This window comes from Phyllobates terribilis, unplaced genomic scaffold, assembly GCF_046119375.1.
Source record: "Phyllobates terribilis strain yellow unplaced genomic scaffold, ASM4611937v1 Scaffold_8__6_contigs__length_399053987, whole genome shotgun sequence".
Classification (NCBI taxonomy): domain Eukaryota; kingdom Metazoa; phylum Chordata; class Amphibia; order Anura; family Dendrobatidae; genus Phyllobates; species Phyllobates terribilis.
The window spans coordinates 88,530,438-88,544,841 of NW_027362768.1; the positions used below are offsets into that span (position 1 = coordinate 88,530,438).

General features: G+C 49.0%; 1 protein-coding gene across 3 annotated transcripts in view; it reads right to left on the reverse strand.

Annotated features, from left to right (window-relative positions):
• LOC141156759 (dimethylaniline monooxygenase [N-oxide-forming] 2-like) overlaps nt 1-10,813 on the reverse strand; it is a 113,778-nt gene extending 102,965 nt beyond the window's left edge. Inside the window, exon 1 of one of the 3 annotated variants that reach the window (XM_073643121.1) lies at nt 10,707-10,786. The gene's annotated coding sequence lies outside the window, so the exon portion shown is untranslated. Of the gene's footprint in view, nt 1-10,706 lie in introns of all 3 variants that reach the window. The other 2 variants (XM_073643122.1, XM_073643118.1) reach the window with 2 other exon arrangements.
• Between the last annotated feature and the right edge of the window lie 3,591 nt (nt 10,814-14,404).

Below are 14,404 nucleotides of genomic sequence, written 5' to 3' on the forward strand. Positions count from 1 at the left end.
CTGTTCTTCCAGCTCTACCGGTTGCTCCGTAGGTTCTTGGGATGATGGTTGGAGGAAGGTGAGTACGGGTACCACAACTGCACCATTGACTTGAGTCCAAGACCGAGGGAAGTCCCCGAGCACGGTACTAACCATATCTTCCCTTTCCTCTACGGGTCGATGGTCTTCTTGTTCCTCTTCAGGGTTCCTCAGTTGTTCGGGACACTTCTTCAGGTGGTCCCGGGATACAATGGCTGTGGTTTCCCCTCCGTCTTTACTGATGGTACAGACCTTCGGGTTTTCGTGGCTTGAGGGCAGTACGGTGTACGGGTCCTTCTCCCACTGGTCGTCCAACTTGTGGAGCCGTCTCTTCCTCTTCAAGACCTGCTCTCCGGGTACCAGGGGAACAGCGGGAGCATACTGGTTGTAAGTTTTCTCTTGTCTTTCCCTAGCCTGACAGAGACTTCGCTCCACGCTCTCCTGTACTCTCCGGTACTGCTGCTGCCTCTCTGTGTCCCAGTCTGTTTCTGGTGAAGTGTCCTCGGGTGTCAGGACTCCCATTTCCAGGTCAACAGGTAACTTACCAGGTCTTGCCCTCATTAGGTAAGCCGGGGTACAGTTGGTGGAACCTACCGGGATGTGGTTGTATAGGTCCACCAGATCGGGCAACTTTTCAGGCCACAGACTGCGTTCTTCCAGGGGCAATGTTTTTAGAAGATCCATTACCACCTGGTTCATTTTTTCACAAAGTCCATTAGTCTGCGGATGGTAGGGTGTCGTCCTTATCTTCCGGCAGCCATACAGATTGCAGAATTCCTGGAAGACCTCCGCTTCAAAGGCAGGTCCCTGGTCCGTCAGCACTTGGTCCGGGTACCCGTGTGGACGGCAAAAGTGCTGCTGGAAGGCTCTAGCTGCTGTTTGAGCCGTTAAGTCCTTGACGGGGACGACAACCAGAAACCGGGAGTAATGATCCACGATGGTTAACGCGTAGACGTAGCCACTTCTGCTTGGGGTCAGTTTTACATGATCCAAGGCTACCAGTTCCAACGGTTGCCGGGTGACGATGGACTGCAGGGGAGTCTTCTGGCTGGCGCGGTCCTTCCTTCTCAGGTTGCACGGGCCACAGTCTCTGCACCACTTCTCAATGGTTCCCCTCATGCCTACCCAGTGGAATCGCTCGCGCAGCAGGAACTCCAGCTTCTTCCACCCGAAGTGTCCAGCTCCGTCGTGGTATGCCTCCATCACCATGGCTGCGTCTCTTCGTGGCACCACTACTTGCCAGAGTAATTCATGCGTCCGGGAGTTAACCATTCTGCGGCACAACTTCCCTTTGTAAAGGAACAGTCGACTCTTCTCTGCCCATAGTTGTTTGGCTTCCTCCGGAGCGTCTGGTTCAAGGCGAGCCTCCAGCCGAGTCAGCATCTCCTTCACCAGTCGGACGGCAGGGTCGCTGTCTTGCGTTTCCGCCCAGTTGTAGTGAGGTAAGGGGTTCAACGTAGCAGCCTGCTTACTCCTTACCCGGTGGGAATACTGGATAGTCCCATGACGGTGGAACGCAGGCAGTTCAATTTCTTCCAGTCCCTCCGGATCTTCTCCTTCGTCCGGCAGGTTGGGCATCCTGGACAGGGCGTCCGCGTTAGTATTGGAGCGCCCTGCCCGGTATTTGATTATGAACTCGTAGTTGGACAGACGGGCCATCCACCTCTGCTCCAGGGCACCGAGTCTTGCCGTGTCCAGGTGTGTCAACGGGTTGTTATCCGTGTACACGGTGAACCGGGAAGAAGCAAGGTAATGCTTAAAGCGCTCAGTGACTGCCCATACCACGGCCAGGAACTCTAGCTTAAATGAGCTATAATTCTCGGGGTTCCTTTCGGTGGGTCGCAGTTTTCGGCTGGCGTAGGCGATTACTCGTTCTTTCCCCTGCTGGATCTGGGACAGTACGGCTCCTAGCCCGATGTTACTGGCGTCGGTGTAGAGGATGAAGGGCTGGCTATAATCCGGGTACGCCAAGATTTCATCCCCCGTGAGGGCCATCTTCAGCTGGCGGAAGGACTCTTCTTCTAGCTCTTCCCATTTGAAGGGCGGCTTCTGGTTCTTGGCCTTCCGGGACTGGCCTATCAGGAGGTCCTGCATAGGCGCTGCCTTTTTGGTGAAACCGGGAATAAACCTTCGGTAGTAGCCTACCAACCCGAGGAACTGCCGCACTTCTTTTACGCTGGAGGGGCTTGGCCATCCCTTAATTGCGGTGATCTTATCGGGGTCGGGAGCCACTCCGTCAGCGCTCACCACGTGTCCCAGGTACTGCACCTTTGGTTTCAGGAGGTGACACTTGGAGGGTTTCACCTTTAGGCCGTAACTCGCCAGAGCTTCGAACACCTCCGCCAGGTGTTTCAGGTGGTCCTCATAAGTTTTGGAGTATACGATGACATCGTCCAGGTACAACAGGACCGTCTCGAAGTTTCTGTGGCCCAGACAGCACTCCATTAATCGTTGGAAGGTTCCTGGGGCGTTGCAGAGTCCGAACGGCATGCAGGTGAACTCACTAAGTCCCATCGGGGTGGTGAATGCGGTCTTCTCCCGGTCCGCCTCTGCTACAGGAACCTGCCAGTACCCGCTAGTGAGATCCAAGGTAGAGAAGAAGTTAGCAGATCTTAAAGCAGCCAATGACTCCTCTATCCTTGGTAAGGGGTACGCATCCTTGTGTGTGATACGGTTGATTTTCCGGTAATCTACACACATCCTCATGGTGTTGTCTTTCTTTTTGACTAAAACTAGCGGGGCTGCCCAGGGGCTACAGCTATCCCGGATTACCCCAGCCTCCTTCATGTCTCTAAGCATCCCCTTGGCGTGTTGGTAATGTGCAGGGGGTACGGGTCGATACCTCTCTTTTATGGGAGGATGATCTCCCGTGGGGATGCGGTGTTCTACCCCCTTGACTCGCCCGAAGTCTAACGGGTGTTTACTAAACACTCTCTCATACTCTTGAACCACCCGGTAGACTCCCTGTTTCTGGTGGGAGGGAGTGGAGTCAGTTCCCAAGTGTAGTTGCTGACACCAATCCTCCATTACTTTCTTAGAGCCGTTACCTTCCTCCGGGTGAGATGGAGGCAAGGGTTCCACAGACTGTATAGAGTTTTGGTTGATGGTATATAATTTTGCTAGCGTAGCATACCGGGGCAGGTACACTTCCCTCTCCCCGATATTAATTATGCGAACGGGCACCCTCCCATGGCGTACATTGACCACCCCCCGTGCTGTCAAAATGGTGGGCCTACTGTCTGAGTAAACTGGTTCTACCATTGCCTGGTAATCTCTACCTCTCAGACCAATAGCTGCCCGGCACCAAATCATCATTTCGCTTTTTGGGGGCATGGCAATAGGGAAAGGGTCACACATTCTTACGCTACCAATCTCACCGCCGGAGAGTTCCACCTGTTGCCGTCGCATCAGTGCCCGGATCTCTTTCTGGAGCACTCGCTGCTCGCCGGAGCTGGCGTTCTTGGCAACCTGCTGTAGAAGGAAAATCACCTCTGCAAGACAATTCTCAATTACATTAGTTCCTAGAGTTATTTTTGGGTGGCTCTCATGTTTGTCAATGTCTACAATGATCAGTCCCTGTGCTGCCAGTTCGACTCTACCGATTTTGATGGTCACCTCTTTAAATCCGATCTGTGGCACGGGCTGGCCATTGCTGGCGATGATACTCAAGTCGTCGTCAGGGTAGCGGGTAATATCCGAGTCATTCCAGTACTGCTTAAAGAGCACGTACGGGATAGTGGTGACCTGTGACCCGGTGTCCAGTAGGGCACTCATGGGAATGCCATCCAGTACCACAGGCAAGACTGGACGTCCTCCCACATATCTGTCGCGCCAGTTCGATGGGCCTGGTGATCTTTTTCCTGGGGGTTGGCCCTCTACCCCAGGTTGTGCCCGTTTAAAGAACAGTACCTTTCCATATGTCCGGGTTGATTGCAGCGGCGGCAGATGGGTCGTCCGTCCTCGCTGTATCGGTCACTGGGTCTTCCTCTGGCCGGTGGGGTCCTCCTTGGTCGACGCCACGGGATGTCCTCCGGTCCGGATGCCAGCTGGATCTTCCCTGGGGTGGAAACCTGTAAAGACTGCACAGTTCGGGTTAGCGCAGCAACGCTCTTAGCTAGCTCTTGGACCTGATGGCGTAGGTCTGGAGCCGGGTCATTGTCCAAAGCCTGCGCATCAGCTCCCACAGGCCCTGCCGACAAGGGCGCCGCCTCCTGGTGGTAAGTGATAGCTGGGCGCCTGTGGGTCACAACGCCACCCGGTGCCGGTTCTCGGAGCACCCGGATGGCTCTGTCCTTGAACTGTGCAAAGTCCAGATGGGGATCCTGTAAGGCCATTGCCCGCAACTGGGTTCGGTGGGCATTGCAATATAAACCCTCTATAAATTGTTCAGTCAACAGCCTGTCCTCGTTTCCCACCCCATCAGGGTCGGTCTGCTTTATGGCCCTCAGGGCCTCTTGTAGGTTTAGTGCATAGTCCCTTATACTCTCATGCGCTCGCTGCTTGCACCCGTAGAATCTAAGCTTAATCTCGGCTGAGGTGCGGGTATCAAAGGTGTCCTTCAGCCGGGTTAGTATCCCTGCGACAGTCTTCCTCCCAGGTGGCCAGGATTTTACTTCCCTTTTGGCTGCCCCGGTTAGTTGGGCCACCAGGATGCTCACTTTTTGCTCTTCTGTGAGGGGGTACACCTGGAAGAGGCTATCCAGCTTTTCTCTAAAGTCATGCAGGGTATGTGACTCCCCTGAGTACTGGGGTAGCCAAGCTGCTCCCGGGATATAGGGCATGGTGAAGGGCATAACTGCAGCAGCGGTGGCGCTGGCGGGGGTTGAGGCAGTGAAGCTCTCCTCCGTATCCGACATCTTCCTCCCCCCTAGTGGACCGTGGCCTACCTTGCGATGATCCTGTTCCGTAGGCCGCGGCTCCGCAGTGGATCGTCAGGGTTGAGGACCTTCCGTCGCGCTCCGGTGACGTCGGCGTCTGCTGGGCTCCTTCCAGGACCTTACGCAACGTCCGGACGTGAGGCGTGGCTTCAGTTCTCGCGCGCTTTCGGAGTCCACGCCCCTCTTCTTCCCGCGCGGCGTCCTCAAGATGGCGTCCAATGGCGGGAAAACTCCACGGATGGCGGGAAGAAGGTCGACTATGGCGCCGGATGGCGGGAAAACTTCGCGGATGGCGGGAAGAAGGTAGAAGATGGCGCCGGATGGCGGGAAACCTCCACGGATAGAGGGAATCTTCACCACTGGTAAGTTTGAACAGTCTTTGCTTTTCAGGCACGCAGTACCCGGTGGTTGCGGGCACGAAATCCTGCCGACTACGCCAAAGTTGACGCGCCCCTGGGCCTGTGTCGCGCTGCGTTGCGCACGCGGGAGCTTACCCGGAGCCGGATCTCTTGAGGGTAGTAGTCTCGTGGCGGCGACCCGGTCCGCGCCCAGGGAGTCAAACTGAGCGGCGATGTACTAGCAGTAGATGGTTGGTGACTACGCCACCCGTTGAATGCAGCTATGGAGCTGCCGCTGCAGGGCAGACCGCTGAGGCCGGTGGAAGGATGGTGCAGCGTGGATGGTATAACCCCCAACGGGAGGGGTATGGCCTCAGGGCAGCCGACGTGGATGATGGGGGTAGCAGGAACCACTCAGAGACGGTGCGGTGTAGTTCAGGGTCTTTACTGGTGACAAAGATAGACCCTCCCGGAGTACTTGCTAGTGATAGGGGCCTGGTCAGTCCTTGAGCAGATGGGATCTCCCCTGGCCAGGCGGAGTTGTAGGCCTTCCCAACTAACTGTACTCTTCTGGCTACCTTGCTAGAGGCGGGAATAAGTAGCCCACGTCCCTGAGTGTACCGTGTGGTGCTCACCCGTATGGCCGGTGACTCGGGGCCTTCTAATGGCTTCCGCTCCACGATGGCGGTGCTGGTCCCACGCGTGTGACCGTGCCTTCGGGCTTCTGGGCCAGAGGACCTGAAATCCTCTGCCGGACGGTTTCTGCTGCTGGGTAGGAGTTAGTCCCCACAGCCTCGGACTCCGGGTCCGGTAAGAAATCTTCTCAGTCAGGGCGAGCTCTGTAGCTGCCAGCCCCTGACTCATTGTAACACTGCTCCCCACAGAGCTCCTGATGTTTATTGCTATGCTGCTTCTCTTCTCTACTCTTGTTCTGTCTTCTTTCTCACTAACTCTGCCTCAGCCCCGGGTTTATATAGGGGAAGTCCTTCCCCTCCCAAGACTGGGCAGGAGGTGTGGCATGCACAGGATCCCTGACCAAAGGACCTCCCACCTGCTCTCAGACGTAATATCTCTATCACTGTGGCAACCAGACCCCTGGGGTGTCACAGATTTATATAGTGTGACCAAGTTATAGTAAAAGAATGGTAAAAAATAAAAAATAAACCTTATACTCACCTTCCGATAGCCCCCGGTCTCCTCTGGTGTGTCCGGTGTGTTGGGCGGCTCGTGGTGGTCTAAAAGGATCTTCCATAGAATGTGTGAACAGCTCTACAGACTCAGCCATCTGTGGTTCCCTACAGTCAGCTGGGCGGTTGGACAGTTGTGATGTGGGGGGAAACAAGGGTAATTGGGGTGCCACCTCTGAGGACTGTACTGTGTGTGATGTTGAGGTGAAGGAAGAGGAGAGGTCACTTGATGCAGCACTTGCCATCCACTAGAGCACAAGCTCTTTCTGGTCTCATTTACAAGACGTACCGCTGTGCGGCAGCCAAAGAAGCAGAGTGGAGCAGCCCATCCAGTAACAGAAGTTGTAAGTTGTCTTTGGATAGAACGAGATGGTGTTTGTTCAGTAGTGCTTTCACTAACATTACCACCTACCCCACGTACACCTTGAACACCAAGCCTATTCCCTCTTCCACCATGACCTCTCTTATTCCCACTCATGTTGGATGTACCCTTACCCTTTTTTAACCAGCTGTTTAACAAACCTATGCTCAGACCTGTGAGTTACCTGTCAGTAAATTATCAATCAGTATTTATTTGCACTGATAGTGTTATTGGAGCGTGCTATTAGCAACCAAAAATTAGATTTTATACTGTGGAGCCATGAATACTGCAGAATCTCAGAGCAAAATAATTACAAGCTGCCATGTGGACCACTGTATGTATTATGGTAGTAACAGAAACATTAAATTTTTTTACTGTGGACGAGCTCTGTAAACAACAGAATATATGCGCCAAAAAATTAAACGCTGAGATGTGGCCTGTTGTATGTATCACGGTAGTAACAGAAGAAATTAGATTTTTTTTTACTGTGGACGAAGCCTGGATACTAGTGATGGGCGAGCACTAAAATGCTCGGGTGCTTGTTATTCGGGTCGAGCACATTGGAATACTAGTGTGCTCGACCCAAGCAACGAGCCCAGTGTAAGTCTATGGGAAACTCGAGAATTTTTCAGGCGGTTCCCCCCGGAGGTCTGCAGAGGGCCTAAAAATTGCCCAAATCGATGGGAACAGTGCTCAAATGGCATGGGAACAGCATGGGGAAGACTCCTGGAATCATTTCTGACTCCCAGGTCACTGCTGTCAACAATGTTGTCAGAGGTATTACACCACTTTTACGGACTCACAACAAAACATACAAAAACGAAACCAAAATGGATTTTCCTGGAAAATATGTTAAGGAACATCCTTTCCAGGGTAACGACTTGTATATAAGGCAAAATAAATAACCAAAAACAAAAATACTCCTCCACACCATAGGCTATGTTCACACGTAGTGTTTTTGATGCGTTTTTGCACTTTTGTATTGCTTTCAACCGTGTCAAATGCAGTCACCAGGAAATGTCATTTTTACATTTTACAACCTTATCTGACCATAGGAAGTGGGTCTTCCATTGTGTTTGCCTATGCAGTGAATGCAGGGGTTGCCAAAAATTGGAGGCACACCAATGCCCCTTGGAAGAGACATAGAGGGCCTCATGAAAAAATGTTCTCATTATTAGGAAGTGGGTCTCCCATAGTGTTGGCCTATGCAGTGAATGCAAGGGCTGCCAAAAATTGGGAGGCACTCCAATGCCCCTTGGAAGAGACATAGAGGGTCTCATGAAAAAAATGTTCTCATTATTAGGAATTGGGTCTCCCATAGTGTTGGCCTATGCAGTGAATGCAAAGGCTGCCAAAAATTGGGAGGCACTCCAATGCCCCTTGGAAGAGATGTGGAGGAGGGCTTCATAAAAAAATGTTCCCATTAGAAAGGAGCGGGTCTCCTATACTTGTAATGCCCATGCACTAAGTGTATGGGCTTACAAACAATTACCCCTGGGGGTATACATGAACATACTGTACAATTTTTTTTTTTTTGGGGCATCTTAAACACCCTTTAAAAAAATTATGTGGGTGTTGCATCACAGACCACGGTCACCCTGGTGATATGGTGGTGGAGGATGAGGATGAGGAGAAGGAGGAGGACAAGAGCAAATAGCCAAAATCAGGAAGCGTATACTCATGTGAGGGTGTGAAAAGGTGCATGGGAATACACCTCCCAAAAAAAGACACTGGATTTGAGTTTACGTTACGCTGCTATTATTGTACATGCGTTTTTCCTGCCAGGGACATGCGGATGTGAAGCGTTCTTCACATGCATTTCCGCATGCATGTTGACAAACGCTTTCCAAGCGATTTTAGCATCACTTGGAAAGTGCTTGACAACTTGGTCACACTAAATAAATCCATGCAAGCGGCATGGATTTATATAGTGTGGCTGTAAAGAATGGTTAAAAATAAAAAAATAAACCTATACTTACCTTCCGATGGCCCCCGGAGTCTTGCTTCGCTCCGTCCTGGCTGCTGGCAGATCGCGGTACACTGCACTGGAGGAACTGCCGTCACATGACTCTGACGTCAGCGCAGGTCCTTCAGTCCACCGCAATCTGCCGGCAAGGGAGGACGAGCGCAGCGAGGGCCATCAGAAGGTAACTATAACATTTATTTTTTATTTTATTCTTTTTTTCACAGGTTCTATGGTACCCGGGTCCGGAGGAGAGTCTCCTGTCCTCTAGACCCGGGTACCATCCGCACATTGAAACGCGTGGAATGTGCATCTACGTATGCAGTGATGCGTAATCCATGCGATTCAATGCAAGTCAATGGCGACGAAAATTCATCACTTCCGCAAAATAATTGGTAGTGGTGCGTTTTTTTCCGCAATGATAATCTGCAGCGGAAATTTCCGCAGCATGTGCACAGCACATGCGAATTATCATTGGGGACCATGGCAGGCCTTCTACCAAGCGTTTTTTAAGTGTTTCTGCAGCGTTTTTGCCTCTGCGGAAACGCTTAAAAAACGCATCGTGGGCACACAGCCTTAGAAGCAACCACCTAGCTAACTATCTTAATCTCTCAGTATCCAGGAGCAGCTTCAGGAGAAGCCTCTCTGCACTTTTACAATGACAAAATGGCACTAAAACAACATGTCCACTCTTTATGTGGAGAGGGACATGTGACTTCAGCAGCCAGTGGCACAAGCCCTTCTGTCTTTATGTTGTGGATGGTTCCTGCACCCTGATTGGCTTGCCGCAATCTGCACACATTAAGTTAAGAAAAAAAATGAAGATTAACAGCCCGCCTCTACTCTGACCTTTCCCCACCCTTCCCCTCATCAACCACGTCCCCCTTGCTCATCATACAGCACCACTATCCTAGCCAAAGTCATAAAAAATACAGTAGTGGAAACGTGATCATTTCCCGCACTTTTTGCCGAACTGTGCCGATTTTCAGTAAAAACGCTTGGGTGTCCGATAACGAATCCGAATGTGCAATGTTCGTGCCGAATTTTAAAAAAACAAATGTTTTCCGAACATGTTCGCTCATCTATACTCACTAGTCGTTCAGCTTCAGTATTCAGCCTCACTATATGCAAGCACCACATGATTGGACACATCTTGGACACGTGTTTTATTATCAAGCGCTCGTACTATGTAAATTTTAATCCTATTGGACTAACTATGTAAAAAAGTACATGCAATCATTGTATATACCTACCCCTGATGAAGCATACTGAGTGAAACATATGCTAGGTTGATTGGGCACTTGGAGTCCCCATTTACTTTGGTTGGTACCATGCTGTAGCATTGTTTAAATGTAATTATATTTTGGGTGCTTTTCTCTACTGTGTGTGATTTCCGTCACCACTTTATATATGTTGTATGTCTAGTATTACTATCTTCATTTATGCTTATTGATTATAAATGTCACCACTATATACACACTTGTACCTTATTATTATTTCTGGTATCATTTATCTTTGATTATTGTACCTTCTTTTTATTTACACTTCTTCTACTTAACATTTCTTTATGCATTGCCACCTGCATTGTGCCATCCCTAGGGGCCTGTAACTGCCCCGTCCATTTTTCCTTCTATCTGTTTCTTAACCTTGTATGGATTACTTGTACTGCTTTTTTCTTTTTATCTATTTTTCAATAAAGTTGTTTACTTTTGCATTTATGTACAGTATGTCTTTGTCATGATTCTCATATGTTGCATGTGACCTCGACTTATATGTGGGACTATATCGGGAACAATACTTTGTAGAGATGAGCGAATCTGGTGAAATTTGTTTTGGCAGAGAGCTGTGTTTTGAATTGAATCTCCAAAAAGTCATTTATTATACTTTGAAGTGTATCCAGACCCTAAAGAATAATTAATAGAGGCAGTCAAGGGGTTAAAATTAATAAAAGATTATGCTCACCTGTTCTGCTGCCACAAGTGCTTCACATGAGTCTGATCTTCAGTCTGGCCCAGCTGATTAGCCTCATGTGGGTCATAAAAATGTGAACACGCTCTTCTGTAGAGAAGATGACTAGAACTATAGTGCCACCTAGTGAGAGTTCCAATTCTAAAAGTCAATATTACGTCTTGAATGAGCCTTGGATAAAAGTCAGGCTAAAAAGCCAAACCAGTCATTCCATTTGCAGACTCGTGTTTTGGGGTGTTTGCCCCTCATCAGTGCAAAGCAGGGGGTCTGATTTGGCTAAGCAAAGGCCTGTTATATGGCCATGAATCGCTTATAAGTCTCCTTATACTGGCTTGGCACTCTCCACAAGAAGAGATGTTCCCCCATAGATTCCCTGTCAGTTGTCAGAGACCTCTCACTTAGCCAATTCAGACATCCTACTTTGCACTGATGAGGGGAAAAATCCTGATACACATGTCTGCACATGGAGTATCTGTCGTGGCTTCATATCCTAACAAATAAAGTAGCACTCTGAAGCGCTATAGCATGCAAACATGAAATATGAAATTTGAATTGCATTACTGCTCTAGAAAATAGGAAAAATTGAGAATACTTAGAGCATAAATTGGCCAATTCATGTGTACCTGGTAGCCACGATAAGGCAATTCTCGTTGCTGGGAAACTATCTAATCCAATCTTAGGCTGAAGCCTACATTTATATAAGAAGGTAGGATTCTGCTGTAATTAAAACCTCCTGAGGCCGAGAGGTGGAGTGCTCAGTCAGAAAGCCTATGTATACAAATATCAAAAGACTGACCGTCACTAACAAACAGAAAACAGGTGTGTACAGGTGCTTACTGAGAGTAGCTATCTCCATATATCACTAACAATTAAGTTGCAATCTGTAGCACTATAGCATGCAAACATGAAATATGAAATTTAAATTGCATTTCTGCTCTACAAAATAGTTAAAATTGAGAATACTTATCACATAAATTAGCCAATTCATGTTTACTATCTAATGTTAATCCACTCTTAGGCTCTGTTGGCTTGTAATCCAGGTGCTGGAATGCAACGCACAGAGACACAAGGCGAGAACAGTCAGAGATGAATATAAACAGCTTATATATATATATAACAGGTATTCTGAACAAGGGATTGGCAACAAGGGTAATGAACAGTAATTTGAAATATTAGCAAGATACGAAGTCTCTCAAAGTAATGTGGTGCCCTCAGTCATGGGAGACACCACGGGAGTTCTTTAACTCTGCATATGGCCCTAGCGGGGGTCACCGGTTATTCCCGCTAGGCCGAAAGTCTTTTCTTGACAAATTCAATTAGATCACGTTGAGCTCCTTTAACCCCAACCATTCCCCTCCCAACCTGAGTACCTAAACCCAATTGGCCCCGATACCGTGAGTGAACAGTAGAAGCGACGGCCCTGTTCACGTATGCAGCTCCTCTGCTTTCACTGGCATGACTTTCCTGGCTCAGCAGTCTCTCAACTCCTCTCTTCTTTGCTGTTGGAGGCAATCTCTCAAGCCTTGGGTAGGGGGGTCCAGACCTCGTCTGTCAGCGGGCGACATCGGGTTCCGCAAACTCACTCAGCACCGCAAGCAGGCTTCCGAGTCTCCTCAGCAGGCACAGCACTCGGGTCACATCTGTGAGGGATCTGGAGCTCTTCCACCGGCACCCGGCTGTGGCACCTCACAGACCTCTGGCTTAGGCCTGCCACACGGGGCTTCTCAGCACGCAGAGAACGCTTCTCCTCCTCTCTGCTGCTTGGTGCCAAAAACTGCTCAGGCTTGGCACGCTGGCCTCTTATCTCCAGGAACTCCTTCCTGGAAGTCACCTGATCGGGTCCAGCATCTAAATCTGCTCTCTCTTCAACTTCTCTTGTATATCTTGGCTCCGCTTGACTGTGTCTGGCCAGCAGATGGCAGTCTCTCTCCATCTTTGAAGCATCATATAAGAGTTCTCTTAAAGGCTCTCTCGCCTCTGCTACAGGCTCATCAGGGGGCTTGATGTGATACTGTAAACAGATTTACAGGCACACTCAAATGGACACCTGTGAGTGGGAGCTGAGTGTCAGTGCTCTGTGCTCTGATCCTCTCACATGGGAGGATCGCAGCACAGCTGTAGTGGGGACGGAGAAATTAATTTCTCCATCTCCTCCATTGTCAATGTCCATGGGAATCGCACTGCACTCTGGTGATATCCGAGTGCAGTGTGATATTTCACACACACCCATAGACCGATTCACGGATGCAATCACAGCATGCTGTAATTGTTTTCTCATGCCGAGCTGCCCCATAGGTTAACATTTGGCTGAGTGCAATCTGATTTTTTATCAGATTGCACTCGTCCGATTACATTGCAAGTGGGAACAAGCCCTTATACTGACAGAACGCCTTTTAGACCATGCTCGTGGTCTAACAGGCCACCATAGCTGACAGATCAGGAGGTCTTCATTTGACCTCCTGCTGTCATGGCAACTATTGTGCCCTTGCGATGATGCTGCGGTGATACCGATCGGAAGGTAGAGATAGCCACCTCCCTCTTTCAGCCTTCTAAATGCTACAATCGCTATTTATTGCAGTATTTAGAGGGTTTAACAAAGGGAGGCAGTGCGGGCACCGCTCCTGGTTGTGACAGCCAAAGTTTGCCTATCATTTAAACAGAGCTTCTGGCGGCGATCATAGGGGCACTGCTCCTGTGCCTACAGGATTGCCAGGACGTACCGGTACTTCCAATGTCACAAAATCACTTTAAAATAGGACATACTGGTATATTCAATGTCTGGAAAGGGTTAATTATAATGGAATATCAGAAAAAAACAATAGATGGAATATTAAATGAACAAATAACATGTAAGATCATATAGCAAATCTCAGGGGGTTATTGGGCAGAAGAACAGTATAATGGTCTGGCATCAGATCAGAAAACATTAAAATATTTTTTCTACAAGCAGCAAATACATAATTTTGGATAAAAGAGCACAGCTTTTGATATAATGCAAAAAATGATTGTTTAATAGTAAATCAGCACTTTGCTATACATTAAAAAGCGACAGTCATTTGTTGCAGTGTAACTTAAACTATCCTTTTAAGCAAAGCTATTAGAGAGTGATACATTAAGTACTAAAGTTATAACATAAAATTACAAAATAATGACAAAACAAGGACCATGAGGCCCCTTTTCCTTCTGTATTTCTGACAGATGGAGAATGAGAGGGTGTGATCCCACGTATCTCAGATCTATGCCACATCATCTGTACATGTCATAAATGTGACTGGTCAAAATATCTCTTAAGGGTATGTGCACACGATGCAGAAATGAAGTAGAAAATTTCTGCATCATTTCTGCATCTCCCTGGCAGAAAAAACGCATGCAGATTGTGCATGTGTTTTTCCTGCGGAATACATGCGGATTCACATGCGTTTCCACATGCGTTTCCGCATGTGGATTGACAAGCGCATTCCAGGCGATTTTAGCATCACCTGGAAAGTGCTTGACAACTAGGTCACACTATATAAATCCATGCAACCGGCATGGATTTATATAGTGTGACCCGAGAGAGTGTATATACTTACCTCCGTTGGCCCGCGCTGTCCTGCTCAATCCATTCTCCCTCGCCGGCAACTTTGAATTGAAAGACCTGCCGACGTCAGTGTCACGTGACCCGTCACATAACTCTGACGTCAGCGCAGGTC